The 14,733-nt window shown below is 44.4% G+C and overlaps 1 protein-coding gene across 6 annotated transcripts in view; it reads left to right on the top strand.

Annotated features, from left to right (window-relative positions):
- The window catches only part of LOC308597669 (proprotein convertase subtilisin/kexin type 5-like), a 176,652-nt gene that overhangs the window by 110,049 nt on the left and 51,870 nt on the right, over positions 1–14,733 (top strand). The gene's annotated exons all lie outside the window — the stretch shown is intronic.

A 14,733-nucleotide genomic window follows, 5' to 3' on the forward strand; every position in this document is an offset into this window, starting at 1 on the left:
AAGCCCTACTAAAGGAAAAGAAGCTTGAGGCAGAAAGAAACAATTGGAACAACCTTTTGATAGCTGCAGAGAATAGAAATCCAGCCTCTTTTTGGCAGTTAATTTCCAGATACCTGGGTAGGCCGCTTGCAAGAATAGAACCCCACATCTCAGCGGACACTTGGGAAAGATACTTCGCCGATCTGTATGCAGCCCATGATGCCTGCGGAGATACGGTGGAGCCGGAAGCACTGCCCGATTGGGACCCAGTTACATGCCCTGAAGTTGAAACCCTCATAGATCGATTTAAAGCAGGCAAGGCCCCCGGTGATGACCTTATATCCATTGATGCCATCAAAGCAAATAAAGATTGGTGGATCCCACTTTTAGCTGCACTTTACACGTATATAAACAAAACAGCAAAATTTCCCTCAAGCTGGAGCTCTGCGTTGATTGTATTAATACATAAGAAAGGCCCACGTACAGAGCCGAGCAACTTTAGGCCAATCAGCTTGCTAAATGTCATTGGGAAGATTTACTCGGGGTACCTACTAAACAAACTATCGAAATGGATGGAGGACGACAATATCATTGCCGATGAACAGGCGGGTTTTCGCCCTGGAAGATCTACTACAGACCAAATATTAACCTTGAATCACCTGGCGGAAAAGTATGCCGGCAAAGCCCCAAAGGTTCTTCATGTGGCTTTTATTGACCTTAAGCAGGCATTTGATCGAATCTCTAGAAAGCAGCTATGGACAAAACTGGCTGCAACAAATATCGATCGTCGTCTCCTTCATCTGATTATCAGCCTCCATACAAACACCTTTCTGAGAATCAGGCTAGACAATAAAGGCCTAGTCTCCAACCCCGTTACCACCACTAGAGGGGTAAGACAGGGTTGTTTATTGGCCCCAGCATTGTTTAACTTTTACATTAACTCACTGGTGACTCACATGGCCAATGATGCTTTCCACCCCCCCAAACTAGCAGGCCGATCTCTGAATGTTCTTCTGTATGCGGATGACGCCGCACTTCTTGCTAGATCCCCTATTGGACTGAGGAGAATGTTGCAAGCTCTACATGAATACTGTGATCAGCATGAGCTCCAACCCAACTATGCTAAGACCAAGATCATGGTCTTCTCTGCCCGACCGAGACTCTATCGATGGTCGATGAACGGGATCCCCCTAGAGCAGGTTAACTGCTTTAAATATCTGGGACAAGTAATACGGTCAAATAGGTCTTTTCTGGCCCATAGAGACTATATAACAACTAATGCATCTAAAGCAGCCATCCAGATTAGATCTCTATATGCTAAGAATCAGGCTCAATCAGTGAAGATAGCTTTGAGTCTCTTTCAAATGAAAGTCCTCCCCCTTCTTTTGGTGGGCATCTCTTTAGGCTCCCGTAGGGACTTCTTGAAACTTGATTCTATCCAAACGCGATTCCTTAGAGCCATCCTTAGGATTCCCCCCTCGGTAGCGGGTGCAGCTATGAGATTAGAGGTCGGCTGGCAAGCTCTACGGTATGTGGCCTTGAAGACGAAGCTCTGGCTATGGCTTAAGCTTTGTTTTAAACCAGTGGGTATTGCCCCCTTGATATTGAGGGACGATTTCCAATCATCGTGGGAAAGGGAGGTCACTAACGAGGTTCAATCCTGCAGATTGTCTCATCTTTACTTTGAGTCTATGTCGTACAATCAAGCTAGAGCTGTGATCTCCCGGAGATTGAGTGACATTGCTAGACAAGAGGACATAGCCCAGGTAAAACCAGGGATGTTCCTAGGGGACCAGATCTATCGGACCATACCAGCCCCCTACCTCGCAGAAATCCACTATGTGGAATACCGCAGACTTCTTACAGCGGCCAGATTAAATGTCCTTGACTCTGCGATATTGTGGGGAAGGTACAGGGGAGTACCATACGCCCAGAGAACCTGTCATTGTGCCATGGGTGTGGTTGAGTCCACCGAACACATCCTCTTGACTTGCCCTTCTTATGCAGAGCTTAGACAAAATTTTATAGACCCACTTCTACGTCAATTTAGCTCCCTACCTGGAGAAAACCAGGTTTTACACTTGCTGAATAACATCACTAGAGCTATACCCTCCTCGGTGGCCAAATTTCTTTTTTTAGCTTTTAAGCGTCGCAAGACTTTAATTGATTGTATTGATATGGGGCTATCTGTTTAGCCCATTTTAGTGTTGGCTAAGCTCTAAAATCTTCTTGGATGTTTTAACTGTGTATTGACAATTGTACTTTTTTCTGACTGACGGTCGAATAAAAGGTTGAATTCTGTTTTCAGACCTATGGTCTGGTGGGCAATCAGTCCTAACCCTATCACAATTACTCAGGTGGGTTTGTTGATTTTCAATGGGACCATGGCCTTCGCTGAAATTATCTCAGAGTTGGAAATCAATTCAAAGAGTCAAAGTACATCTTACAGTGGACCGCTATTAATTCATGGATATGATTTTACCTAGCATCGTTTTAGAAATATTATGTTATTTTGACATTGTATTTACAGAAACTATAGCCAAAGCCAAAACGTCAGGTTTTTAGAAAATTAAAGCTATTTTTGTGGAATAGGTTTTTAAATTATTTAGCTAGCCAAATGATAATGCTGTACAAGCTGCATACGTAGCAGGGCTAGCTAGATCTGCATACTCATGAAGTACTGCACAGCTCTAGCATAGCATATCACTCTTAATGTAATGGAGAATGGGAGGACAGGCTCTGAAACTTAAATCAGACACCTTGGCTTTTTGCCTGGGTCGGCACAGTGGCCTCCTTCTTGTTCCCAATACACCATTCTCTTACGTGAGCTGGACGAGAGCCAAAATGTTTGATGGACATTAATGATCAGATGTTGTGCTGCTGAGTCTCTTGTGAGAACTCTGCTTGGTGCCTCCCCTCTCATCATCACTGCCCCCTTTCATCTCTCTCGCTTCACCAACTTTGGCATTGGAGTGTGTGTTCAAAGTGTTGATAGGAACAGAAGGCGCTCTTACAACCACAAAACAACTGTCAATCTTCTGAAGGCGGAGGAAGGATTTTTAATTATTCAGAAATAAGTTGTTTTTTTAATAGAAACAAGAGTCCAAAGCATCAGTCTAAAGGGTAACAATTGTATTTTATGAATTCTAACTGCTCAGTAGGCTGTGGTCCTAAGTACTGGATGTTATGGACATTTTCCAACTAAGTGTACTTAGTCCTGCTTCCAAAGTAAATTGTATGTTGTTGTTTTTAGTGTTGGCATTGGTTGCCTTCCATGAAATAAGCTTCCTTTATTTCCCCATGAAACCTATAGGCATGGGATTTGCAAGAAAAATATTGTGCGTTTTTCTAAACCCTTTCATTGGGCCGTCTTAAGGATGACCAAAGAATGTTCAGTGAAATATTACAATACTGTGTTTCCCTCTATATTGTTTTCTATACAGAAGTAATAATACCCACCCACCTTATTTTTGTCAGTTCACATATACGGCACAGCTGAATTGTTGTTGTTTCTTTTGTCCCCCTTCCATTTTCTGTACCTTCTGCAGTCTCAAAATCACTGTGTGATATCACAGGAGGCAGCTTTTTAATTACAGTGGTGCCTCTCAAGACGAAATTAATTCGTTCCGCAAGTTTTTTATTCTTGCGAGTTTTTCGTCTTGCGAAGCACGGTTTCCCATAGGAATGCATTGAAAATCAATCAATGCGTTCCTATGGAGACCGTCCGGGGACAGAGGGGAAGCGCCGCGGGCCTTCCCCTCTGTCCCCGGACCTGTTTTAAAGCAAGGGAAGGGGCAGCGGGGAGAATCGCTTCTCCCCGTTGCCGCCCCTTGGTTCAAAAGGGGTCCGGGGACAGCGGGGAAGACACGCTGTGCTTCCCCGCTATCCCCGGAGCTTGCAGGGCAAATTTCGTTTTGCGAAGCAAGCCCATAGGGAAATGCGTCTTGCGAAGCGGCTAAGAAAACGAAAAACTCCTTCGTCTAGCGAGTTTTTCGTCTTCCGAGGCGTTCATCTTGCGGGGCACCACTGTACTTCTATTGCCTGCTTATCTTGTTATTGGCATATTATGGAGAGACACAGACAGTGGAGAAAAAGTAGATGAATCAGCCACACTGTCCATTTCTATACTGCTCTCAGGTCCAATTACTCCATGTTCAAGATACAGGTTCTCCAGTTTAAATGTAAAATTTCAGTTCACTGTCTTAGAAGCTTTTGATAAATGACGTTAAATGAGTTAACCTAAAACTGAAGTAAGTGTACTCTGGAATCCCCGCTTACATGAGGGGTCTGTTCCTGGCTGCCACAGGTGTCAGCCCCTTCCATTCCACCCCGTTCTGCCCTGCCTCCTTTTGGTGCTGAAAAAGTGCACATGTGCACAGTTGAGCACAATTTGAACACACACAAATTGGGAGTTGTGTGTATACAAGCACATTCTCGAAGAGATAAATAGGGTTTTTATATACAGGTATGCACACATTTGAGCATTTATGCATTTATTATTATTTATTTATTGCTTTTCTCTAAAAAGCTCAGGATGGCGTACCATGGTTTCCCCCCTTACACAACAACCCTGTGAAGTAGGTTTGCCAAAGAGGCAGTCACTGGCTCAGTATCACCCAGTGATCTTCATGGCCAAATGGGGATTTTAACCCTGGTTTCCTAGGTCCTAGTCTGACATTCTAAATACTGCAGCACAGTGGCTTCTGGCTGGGGCATGTATCAGTTGATTCCATCACAGAAGAATTCATGGAATGTACTGTAGTGTTCAAAATGATTAAGGTACAGTGGTACCTCGGTTAAAGAACAGTCCAGTTTAAGAACGATTCGGTTTACAAACTCCGCAAAACCGGAAATAGTGTCCCGTTTTGAGAACTTTGCCTTGGTATAAGAATGGATTCCAAATGGTGGAAGTGCACTGGTGGCGGGAGGCCTCATTAGGGAAAGTGCGCCTCGGTTTAAGAACGGTTTTGGTTTAAGAATGGACTTCCGGAACGGATTGAGTTCGTAAACCGAGGTACCACTGTAATGCTAGCGTTTGCACAGTTCTTGTATGGTTTATTGTGTATTTATGATACATTCAATTCATGCAGAAGTGCTTGTTGTATACTGAAAGATTTTAGGCCACAGACTTACAGTGTGACCTTGAGTAAGTCACTTTCCATTAACTTCAGTTTCCGTAAATTAGGTATTTATTGACCATACTTTAAGATTGCATGAGCACCATCATGAATGGGAAGCCAAGCCTAACCTCAGGCAGAGAGGGGTGACCATTTCGGGCACCAGAGGCTTGGGGGTAAACCCAGACCGCTGCCCTCTGGAGAACAACAAAGCTGTACATGCTTCACAGCCCATCCTGGTCACTGGACTATCATGTTGCTACTCCATTGCCAGTGTTGGAGTAAGATTGAACTGGCAGTCCAGTTAACTTCTGTACATGAAATGGAGGGGAGCACCCTTATGTCCTTTGCCTCAGGAAGCAACATATCATGGGCTGGCACTGAAGCCATGAAGTTTTTAAAGTTGTCTTGAAAAGAGATTTGATACTGGTTTGAAATCCTTTATTAACTATGAATCCTAGCTAATATTGAGCACAGGCAATAAGAGTAAGCCCAAACTTTGGTTAAGGCCAGTGGGGGGGGGGGTGGATTTGCACGCAAAACAGAAAGGGTTTGTGGAGGGGCTGCATGGTCATAGCATGCTGTCTTTATCCCTTAACCCTGGCATCTGCACAATAGACAGATATATTGAGTTTAGTATTAGTGCTGTTACTTGTACATAACTATTGTGGTTTTTGAATGAAGGGTGGTCTATAAATGAAATTATTAATAATAAATGCATAGTATTGTTGTTAAAGCATAAAGCAGCATGTCACATATTCCATAATTAAAAGTCACACATACCTAGTCATAGTCCCAAATTGTTTTCCCCCTTTCCATAATAGATTTTGTATCTGTCTCTTTTCCCCCTGGGTAGAAAGGCAGCTATGTGCAGGAGGTAAAGCAGCCAGTGAGAAAGGAGTTAAGCAGCTTGCCACCATTATTCCACTTAAATATGCTGCCTTCACAGTTGCTTTTGGTTTTAAAAATGTCAGGAGCGGGAGGGGGGGGGAGAGAGAGAGATGTGTGCAATTGCAGTCATGTCTAATTTAACCCTAAAAATGCAAAACTTGTGCCATTAAATATAATCTATAAGTACAGTAGTAAGTTAAAATTCTGATTTTGAGATACAGTAATTAATTTTGAGATAATTAAGGGGTCAGGTACCATTTCATAAAATTAATTTTCTACTTGCCCAAACTCGCATAGAGCAGAATGGGATTCTGATTCAGGGTGTTTGAGTTTGTTGGACTTTGAAAATAAATAAGTGTATTGCCTCTCTGACATTTGGAGACATTATTGGGTGTTATCCAACTAAGTCACAGAGTAGACCCACTGAAATTATTCAGTGGGTCTGCTCTGTGACTTAAGCAAATTATCACCCTTAAAAAAATCTTTATCACAATCTACGTTGAAGATATTTAATACAACCAAATGTGAATATAAGGTTGTTTTCAAGATCTCAGAGCATCTATCTAGTGACAAAAATGTTCAGAAATACTTCTCTCTTGAGGAGGAAAGCTAGGCTACTACTACTACTAACAGCTTGAACTGTTAGCCAGAGTGAAAATACACAATATGTGGTTATGTTGCTGACTTTATTGTGTTTGGGAAAGTAAAATGTCTTGCATTCCACAGGTTCCGATTTCAGATTCCAGCCAGCAGCAGCTTTTGTTTTCTTATGTTTGCACTGTTAAATACTAATTATAGCTCTTTGGGGAATAGCTTGAAGCTGTTCTGGCTGTTATTCTAAAGAAAAGCAAAATTCTGAGTTACTACATAGCCTGTTATGATACTTCAGCATATTCATGCCAATTTATGCATTTAAAATCCGTCCTCTGCAACAGTCTAGAATAAAAATGCTCCTTAAAAACCTGGACAATACTTTTGCTTTTTAACTTGGCACCTTTCTCATATTCCCCTCTATTAAAAGCAAAATAATAGCAACCTGATTCAGATACATTCATACAGTGGTGCCTCGCAAGACGAAATTAATTCGTTCCCCAAGTCTCTTCGTCTTGCGGTTTTTTCGTCTTGCGATGCACGGTTTCCCATAGGAATGCATTGAAAATCAATTAATGCGTTCCTAGGGAAACCGCCTTCGGACCAGGTCCGGGGACAGTCTGTCCCCGGACCTCTTCTGAAGGCTGGGGGGGGGGCAAGGGCTTTTCTTCCCACCCCCAGCATTTTAAAAAACCCCGGGACAGCGGAGGACTTCTCCGCTGTCCGGGGCGATCTTAAAATGCTGGCGGGCGGCATTTTAAAATCGCCCCGGACAGCGGAGGACTTCTCCGCTGTCCGGGGCGATTTAAAAGCCCCTGGGAAGGCAGGCAGGGGGGACAAAGACTTTCGCCCCCTGCCCGCCTTCAGAAGGTGTTCCCGCCCCCCGCCCCACTTCGGAACAGCTTTCCGAAGTGGGGCGGCTGGGGCAGGTGTCCCCACCCCCCCTCCCCACTTCGGAACAGCTTTCCGAAGTGGGCCGGCGGGGGCAGGTGTCCCCGCCCCCCCTCCCCACTTCGGAACAGCTTTCCGAAGTGGGGCGGCGGGGGCAGGTGTCCCCGCCCCCCCTCCCCACTTCGGAACAGCTTTCCGAAGTGGGGCGGCTGGGGCAGGTGTCCCCGCCCCCCCCGCCCCACTTCGGAACAGCTTTCCGAAGTGGGGCGGCGGGGGCAGGTGTCCCCGCCCCCCCGCCCCACTTCGGAACAGCTTTCCGAAGTGGGGCGGCGGGGGCAGGTGTCCCCGCCCCCCCCCACTTCGGAACAGCTTTCCGAAGTGGGGCGGCTGGGGCAGGTGTCCCCGCCCCCCCGCCCCACTTCAGAACAGCTTTCCGAAGTGGGGCGGCTGGGGCAGGTGTCCCCGCCCCACTTCGGAACAGCTTTCCGAAGTGGGGCGGCGGGGGCAGGTGTCCCCGCCCCCCCTTCGGAACAGCATTTTAAAATCTCCCCGTGTCCCGGGAAGATTTTAAAATGCTGGGGGTCGGGCTGCCGACCCCCAGCATTTTAAAACCTTCCCGAGACACGGGGAGATTTTAAAATGCTGGGGGTCGGCAGCGCTTCGCTCCCGACCCCCAGCATTTTAAAACCTCCCCGGGACACGGGGAGATTTTAAAATGCTGGGGGTCGGCAGCTAACGCTTCGCTCCCGACCCCCAGCATTTTAAAATCTCCCCGGGACACGGGGAGATTTTAAAATGCTGGGGGTCGGCAGCTAACGCTTCGCTCCCGACCCCCAGCATTTTAAAATCTCCCCGGGACAGAGACTTCTCTGCTGTCCCTTGGAGATTTTAAAATGCTGGGGGTCGGCAGCGAACGCTTCGCTCCCGCCCGCCAGCATTTTAAGATCGCCCGGGGCGGGCGGGGGGGGAGGCAGGCGGGGGGGGAGCAAAGACTTTTGCCCCCCGCCGGCCTTCAGAAGAGGTCCTCTTCTGAAGGCCGGCTGTGGGCGAAAGTCTTTGCTCCCGACCGCCAGCATTTCCCTATGGGCTTTCGTCTTGCGATGCAAGCCCATAGGGAAATTCGTCTTGCGAAGCGCCTCCAAAACAGAAAACCCTTTCGTCTTGCGGGTTTTCCGTCTTGCGAGGCATTCGTCTTGCGGGGTACCACTGTACCATTTCTTTTAAATAAAATTTATGAAGCTTGCAAAAGCTTGTCTTCTGTGACTATAGATACCAGCCAATAAATAGCTGTGGCAACACAATTTACTATGAACCAGAAACCATTAAGCTGGCTTTGTGCAGGAATAGAGACTGGGGAGACAGGGGAAAACCTAATCTACATTCTGGGCTCTATACAACATATGAGTGTCTTAAGATCCTCTTTCCCTTCAGTTTATAGGTTCTTGATGGTTGTATCAGGGTTCTTAGCATTTGAAAATTGTGGCGGAAACAGGATATAAACTGCTTAACTAGCAAAACTCATTACCAGTATTTCTGGAAGGAACCAAAAAGTGGTATAAGCCCTAGCCAATTAGGCCAGAAGAAAAAATTATCTCTGAACTCTGCAGAGCTGAATAATACCAAATACAATAAGAAACACTCTATAACCAAGAGATTATATTTTGGGATTTGACATGGCAATATGTGCTTCCAGATTTGCCAGTAGATAACAGTTCATTCCCTCCAAACTTGCATTCAAGGCCAGTGAGAAATTAGCACCAGTCAATCATGGAAAATGTCTCACTGTGTTAATAGCCTGTTGATGGAAGAAAAATGTAGCTTAGAGTTATACAGTGTTGACTTTAAGTATTTGGTTTTCATCACATCACCTAAAATAAAATTAATAAACTCTTGCCTAAATCAGCACCATCACATTTCTCTGACTGACAGGTATGCTGAATGTGAACTGAAGTTAGTTAATGAGTCTTTCTTTACTTTTCCCCCCTTCCCTTCTTTCTTTAGTCAGTTCAACAGTGACCAAATTGGCTGGGAGAAAGAAAACTAAATCTTAAGTGGTAGGAAATATACAGGAAGACAGAATCAGTGACCTGGAGAGATTAGAACAGGAGAAGCTGTGGGCAACAGCAGGCAATTTGGTACTAATAATTTTGTAATCCAAAGAGAGGAAATTAACCACACAGATAGCAAAGACAATAGAATCCAAACCTTTGGTTTTTTAAAAGGTTATTCTTCATGTCTTTAATTTTTAAACGATACATTTGTGAAGAGAAATTATAGATGGTAATTAGTATGAGATCAGAATGTAAGAAGTGGTCTTTCTTTAGAAATAGCAAGGTTTTTTAATCGTTCCTTGAAAGAGATCAGTGAGTTGAAAAACAGATCATAGCAGAGAGCTGTGAATTAAAATAATTCCACATTCACATGGAAGATACAAATGCTCATATTTGAATGATGAATTGGGAATAGTACCGTATTTTTTGCACCATAACACTCACTTTTTTCCTCCTAAAAAGTAAGGGAGAATGTCTGTGCGTGTTATGGAGGGAATGCCTACGGGTGGCATGCCTACGGATTTTCCTCCTCTAAAAACTATGTGCGTGTTATGGTCGGGTGCGTGTTATAGAGCGAAAAATACTGTATGTGTTTTCTATAGTGCTAATTGAATTGCAATGCTTAATTGTGTACTGTACCTCATACACAGAAACCTCAGTCCAGCTAAAGTTAGAATCATAGAATCATAGAGTTGGAATAGACCACAAGGGCCATCGAGTCCAACCCCCTGCCAAGCAGGAAACACCATCAGAGCACTCCTGACATATGGTTGTCAAGCCTCTGCTTAAAGACCTCCAAAGTAGGAGACTCCACCACACTCCTTGGCAGCAAATTCCACTGTCGAACAGCTCTTACTGTCAGGAAGTTCTTCCTAATGTTTAGGTGGAATCTTCTTTCTTGTAGTTTAGATCCATTGCTCCGTGTCCTCTTCTCTGGAGCAGCAGAAAACAACCTTTCTCCCTCCTCTATATGACATCCTTTTATATATTTGAACATGGCTATCATATCACCCCTTGACCTCCTCTTCTCCAGGCTAAACATGCCCAGCTCCCTTAGCCGTTCCTCATAAGGCATCGTTTCCAGGCCTTTGACCATTTTGGTTGCCCTCCTCTGGACACGTTCCAGTTTGTCAGTGTCCTTCTTGAACTGTGGTGCCCAGAACTGGACACAGTACTCCAGGTGAGGTCTGACCAGAGCAGAATACAGTGGTACTATTACTTCCCTTGATCTAGATGCTATACTCCTATTGATGCAGCCCAGAATTGCATTGGGTTTTTTAGCTGCCGCGTCATACTGTTGGCTCATGTCAAGTTTATGGTCAACCAAGACTCCTAGATCCTTTTCACATGTACTGCTCTCAAGCCAGGTGTCACCCATCTTGTATTTGTGCCTCTCATTTTTTTTGCCCAAGTGCAATACTTTAAATTTCTCCCTGTTAAAGTTCATCTTGTTTGTTTTGGCCCAGTTCTCTAATCTGTCAAGGTCGTTTTGAAGTATGATCCTGTCCTCTGGGGGTGTTAGCCACCCCTCCCAGTTTGGTGTCATCTGCAAATTTGATCAGGATGCCCTTGAGTCCATCATCCAAGTCGTTGATAAAGATGTTGAATAAGACCGGGCCCAAGACAGAACCCTGTGGCACCCCACTAGTCACTCTTCTCCAGGATGAAGAGGAACCATTGATGAGCACCCTTTGGGTTCGGTCAGTCAGCCAGTTACAAATCCACTGAGTGGTAGCATAGTCAAGACCGCATTTTACCAGCTTCTTTACAAGAATATCATGGGGCACCTTGTCGAATGCCTTGCTGAAATCAAGGTAGGCTACATCCACTGAGTTCCCTTCATCTACCAGGCTTGTAATTCTGTCAAAAAACGAGATCAGGTTAGTCTGACATGACTTATTTTTCAGAAATCCATGCTGACTATTGGTGATCACAGCATTCCTTTCTAGGTGCTCACAGACTGTTTGCTTAATGATCTGCTCCAGAATCTTCCCTGGTATTGATGTCAGACTGACTGGGCGATAATTATTTGGGTCCTCTCTTTCCCCCTTTTTTGACTGTATACCTTTTCCCCTTTTTTGACTGTTAGTTGAAACTAGCTTATTCCATTGGTTTCTTTTTTTTTTAATAAAAATTTTATTGGTTTTCCAGATTTTATAAAGACATAACACACAAATAGACAAAGACAAAAACATGCAAAATTTCAGAAATCTTACTTTCATAACCTTGTTCCTTGACTTCCCCCCACCCCCCTTCAAGCATCCCAATTTCCATAATTATGTCAGCAAGTTATTCTTTCTCCTCTTCACCATCTTAATATAATATTTTTTATAGAAAATTTAGATTCTTTCCTAAGTTGGACTCAGGTTCCCTTCCATCGGTTCCCCAGTTTATATTAGATAAAATACGTATTGATTAAGCCGAAAAGTCATGAGTGTTGTTAAAATTCTGTTTTCCCCTCCCATCCCCGGTTTCCGTCCCTTCCCAAATACATGTCCATAATAACAGTTCTTAGCCTGGGTTCCTCACGTCCGAGGCCTTCAAATCTCTTTCCGTCCCTCTCCGCCGGTCTTGTTGGTAGTCCTTTATGTTGGTCAGTAAATCTCGAAGAAGTTCTGTCTCATTCAAACCAAATCTTCTTTCCACAAGAGAACTTGAAAACCATTGCTGCAAAAGATCCACAAGCCCTTCATCTTCGAAATGGAGGCCCCAGTCGTATTTCTTCTTTATTTTAAGTTCCTGTAATCCAAGTGCTCTAGGGGTCTCCTCCTACATCTTTCGCATCTTTCGCAGATTTGTAATCCATGTGATCCAAAGGTCTTCTTGTTTATACTCCACTAGTGTAGCTTCCTGGTTGGTACTTTCCATCTGTACTTTCTCCTCTCCTTGTTTAGACTTCGATTCTTGAGATATCTCTTCCAATTCAGCTGTGGATTCTTTCTCATTCAAGTCCTCAGTACATTCAGCAGAGCTGTTTATTCCAGAAGTCAAGGTCATAAGCTGTTTGTTCATAGTCAGACTCTGCTCTTGTAAAATTCCAACAAGATAAAACGTTCTTTCTAGCTCCTCTAGTAACTTTCCATCCACCGCCATTGTAATGTCTCAGAAATCCCCCTAGAGGGAATCTGATACTTAGTAATCTTTTTCCAACAGCCCTCTGCCTCGTTAGTTTCTTTGTTTCCAACAACTTTAATTCAATTGTATCACCTTTAGTCCAGAGGGATCTTAAGTAAAAAGATTTTTTAGATTAAGTTGCCCGTTTGACAGTTTTGACAGCTGTCAAACTCCTTTCCTCTTCAGCAGGCTCAGAGGCAGGACGCTCCTGGGCCCGGGAGGGGGGGTTGCACACAGCAAAAAAGAAAGTCTTCTAAAGTCCCACTCTTACACTCCAGCTCAAAGCTTCTTTTATCAAATCGTGAAAGTTAATGTCTTTTTAACTCACCCCAACAGGGTAGGCACTCCAGCTTAGTTCTCTGCTATTGCTTTAAATCTTCTGCAGGAGGGGGGGGTGCGGACTTCCTTTTGACACATCCCCCGGTCGTATCAAATTCAAAGGTGATTTATTTTAAAGTCCAAATTCCAATCTACTCACGGGTTGCTTCTTTTCAGGTCCGATTTTAAGGAAACAAGTCAGCGCTCTTCAGCCATGGCACACGGCTTCGCTCCGCTGGGATAGCGGTCTACTCCCAGCACCACGCCGCTCTCCGTATCCTCTCCGTAGCCTTTAAAAAGGCTCTTCGTGGGTCGGGGAGGGCGCTTAAGGTGCCCACCGAGTCACCAGGTCCTCAGGCATCCGCGCCTGAGGTTTTTGAGGGTCCTCGCGTCGCCGTCGCGGCAAGACCCGTCCCCAGCGGAGCTGATTCCCTCCGGAGCTCGGAGGGAATCCGCCATTAGCTGTTCGCGCCAACCCGGAAGTCTCTATTCCATTGGTTTCTGTCAGGGAACTGCCATCAGAGGCACGGGAGAAGGAGAGGGTCTCTAATTCTGCAGGAGAAGGTCCCAGCGCTAGGGGGAGACTCAGCTGGGAAGAAGGGGAAGAGAATGAGCGTAACACCAGGGATCCAGGAGAGCAACGGGACAGGGAGGTGCAGGGGCTCCAGGACTCTTCGTTGGAAGTTAGTGAGGAGAGCCCAAGCACCCCGCTGCCCATGCCCACCCTGCGCAGGAGACTCCCGCGCAGTGAGAGGCGGAGACGATTGGGCGTCAAACAACTCTTATGTTGGCAACGCTTTAAGAAACGCCCACAGACAGATTCTACGAGTGACTAAGGGCAGCCACGCTGAGATGGGCTGTGCAGTCCAGAGGGTTTAACCAGGCAATCTAATGTTCAAACGGAGCAGGATTACGCACGAGTAACTCCCAACCATTATAGTTTCCATGGGACTTAAATGGAAGAAATTGTATACAGTCAGAGTAAGTAGCCAAAGCATATCAAAATACTTCCTTCCTTCACTAAACCTTTATTAGGCATTGCAAATATAAGCCATCATAAAACATCCATATATAAAATTTTAAGATATATACAAATAAACAGCCATGAAAAATATGTAATAACAAGGATTTTCATAGGAGTTTCTTCCTGCTAAATAGTGCCATTTACTTAAATTACTTACCTGGATGAAAAATCTAAATTTACCAGGGAAAAGAACAAATAGGTTTTTCCAAAGGCTGCTCTATCTTAGACCATTTTCTCATACTTACACATTTGGTTGAAAAATATAGACTTCAAAACAAGTCTAAGATTTATTCAGTTTTCACAGATTTTCTTGGTGCCTTTGAATCAGTTGATCATGTGATATTGTGGAAGAAACTTGTAGAGTTAGGAAGCAATCAACACTTGCTGATCTTAATACAGAATTTATATCCCTTTAACATCTGCCAGATCAAACACAATGCCAAAGGTCACCTCAATTCCAACATTCCTAATACGAAAGATGTAAAACAAGGGTGTATTCTTGCCCCTTTTCTTTTTAATTTATTTTTATCAGATCTTCCAGAGCACGTTCAAAAAATAGAATCACATGCCCCCAAAATCAATCAAATCCCAGTCCTACTGTTACTGTATGTAAATGATATGGCCTTATTATCACTGACAATAGCTCAGAAATGTCTTCTATTCTCCCTGGTTTCCTATTGTGAAACCAATAAACTCTCAATAAATTATGAGAAGACAAAAATTCTGGCCTTCTCTAATTCTTGGAAATTTGAGAAAT

The sequence above is a fragment of the Podarcis bocagei genome (assembly GCF_964188305.1).
Source record: "Podarcis bocagei genome assembly, chromosome: 11".
In the NCBI taxonomy this organism is placed as follows: Eukaryota; Metazoa; Chordata; class Lepidosauria; order Squamata; family Lacertidae; genus Podarcis; species Podarcis bocagei.